Raw genomic sequence first — 2,601 nt, 5'->3', positions numbered from 1 at the left:
AGGATCCAGCCCTTCCGGGGGAGTTGATTCATGCTACTCAGACAGGATTTGTCAAGGAGCGCAGTATCCTTGACAACATCTTTACTTTCTGGGAGGCGACGGCCCGAGCTAGATTTCTTGGCGAGGACTTGGTCGTGATGCTTCTCGATTTTGAGAAGGCATATGATAGAGTTGATTGGGGTTTCTTAGAGGGCACTATGCTTCGCGTGGGCTTTGAGCCAGGATGGATCAGAGGGGTGGCAGCTCTGTATTCCACAGCTCGCAGCCAGGTGCTGATTGCAGGAGGATGGGGGCCGAGTTTTGAGCTGACCAGATCAGTCCGTCTTAGGGGTGTCCTCTCGCCCCTTTCCTTTTTCTCTTCTTTGCGGAGGCTATGAGTATGTATTTGACGGCAGAAGAGGTTGGTTTGAGAGGACTGCAGCTCCCAGTCCGGGGGGAGGACCTGCTTGATGCTGAGTTTGCAGACGACACGGGCTTATTTTTGCATGGCCATGAGGCCAATCTTATTCGGGCTGAGCAGTCGCTCCAGGTTTTTAGTGCAGCTTCGGGAGAACTGATCAATTGGCGCAAGACAGTGGCCTTTTGGATCAGTAGTGCTCCCACTCTGGCATGGAGCCCGGACCCCGGTTTTAGATGGATTCCTCCAGGCACAGCAGTGCGGTATTTGGGATGCCAGATTGGCCTAGATTTGTCACCTGAGCAGCAGATTGCCCCGCTTCTTCTGAGCATTCGGAAGAAGCTATTGTATTGGAGTACAGCTCGACTATCCTTGGCTGGGAGGGTGGTGGTGGCAAATCAGGTGCTATTAACAACCATGTGGTACATTACGTCTTGCTGGATTTTCTCGAGCTCTTGCATCAGCCAGGTACAGAGGCTGATCAGGAACTTTCTGTGGTCCGGGAGGGACGGTCAGCCAGCTCGGGCAAAGGTTGCATGGGCAGTTATTACACTTCCGCTGGCTCAGGGCGGTTTGGGCATTATAGATCCAGTCGATCAGAGTAGAGCCTTATTGGGAAAGCTTATTGTTTGGGGGTTGCTTCCAGGCGCTGAGCCTTGGAAAGAGCTCCTCTTGCAGCGACTGCAGGCTCGGGCGCCCCCCAGCAGGGGGTACTTGGGCACCAGAGATTCGCTGGATCTTCATAGAGATGAGGAGGACAGGCCTCAGTAGAGGATGGGAGGACAGATTTGCTTTGAGTATCCTGAGAGCTTGGGAGCTGCTGAGACCGGGGCTCTCTCAGCGGCCTCCTTCTTGTGTTGAGGAGCGGGCCAGACAGCCGCTTATCTGGAGCCCAGCGGTTCGCACGGAGCAGGGTCATATGCTGGGTTCTCGGCCTCGTCTAGCCTGGGGACCTTTACCGGGCAGGCCCAGCTCGTAGTTTTGGAGACTGGCAGGCTTTCTGCAGTCTACCAGAGGAGATCCAGGTGGAGAGGCTGAGTCACTTCAGAGGGGGGTTGATTATGAGGGATGATATACAGGAGGCGCTCACAGAGGAGTGGTTCACGCCTCTCGAGCCAGTGGCCCCACGGTGGATGGGAGCCTTTACACAGTTGGAGATCCTGATTGCTATCAGAGCTAGCACTGAGGATGGCAGATGCCTCTACTATGAGATTCAGGATGAGGGCAGACTCCAGAGAGTGGAGGTGGAGTCGCCTTTGGTTGCAAAGTGCACCTTTCAGAGGATTCGGGTAGTGGCCGTCGCTTCTCGGAAGTGGCATATTGACCCCGACCCTGCTGATGTGCTCCTGGATTGGCGCATATGGGCATATGCAGCGCGCCCCTTGGCCCGGCTACAGTGGGACCCCGGGGAGTACGAGTGGCATGATCCTTATGCATCCCTTGAGGCCACAGAGATCACCTTTTTCCAGTATACTGTTCGGCTGGGGTGGCATATTTTGACGGCAAGGAGGACGGTTTCTCCAGCGGGCGGCAGAGCGGGGCATTGGCGACTACAGGGACTCTCACAGGAGTTCCTGGAGGATTTCTGGGCTCGGCTCTGGGCTAGTCGGTAGGCCCGCAGGATCTCGGCGTTTCAGTGGTGGCTGGTCGCCCAGGGGCTCAGCAGTTGCCACTTGGCTTGTTTACAGCGGTCTTCCGGCGGCCTGCGTCCGATGCGGCCACCCTATGGAGACACAGAGACATTGCCTTTGGGACTGCCCTCAGGCACATCAGATTTGGCTGCGGATGCTGCGTATTCTGGCCCCCCTCTCTCCAGAGGGTATGTTTACGTGGGGTGCCGCTGCTTGGTCGACTTCGTCAGGGCCTGCTCTATGGGCTATGAGATGGAGCAGGGCAGTCAGGCCATCAGATTTATTAGGGGCCAGCCTCGCCTGGTTCCGGCACCGGATTTCTCGTCCGCCAGCTGGACACAGGAGAGGGATTTACAATGGGAGCTCCTCAGCAGCCTCACCATCTGGTTCACCTGGAGGGCCCGGTGCTTTACGGCCTTTGAGGGGAGATTGGAGCCACCAGCAGAGACTGTACGGGGGATTTGGCAGGAGTTGATCCACACCCTGCAAGGACAGTACGACCGCATCCCCGGGGAGACTCGGATGAGGCGATCTTACGGCGCCAGGCCTTTCACACCACTTGGCGCTGTGGCC

This window comes from Cibotium barometz, chromosome 4, assembly GCF_041138505.1.
Source record: "Cibotium barometz isolate CiBa-2024 chromosome 4, ASM4113850v1, whole genome shotgun sequence".
In the NCBI taxonomy this organism is placed as follows: Eukaryota; Viridiplantae; Streptophyta; class Polypodiopsida; order Cyatheales; family Cibotiaceae; genus Cibotium; species Cibotium barometz.
This window is presented reverse-complemented; position numbering follows the sequence as displayed.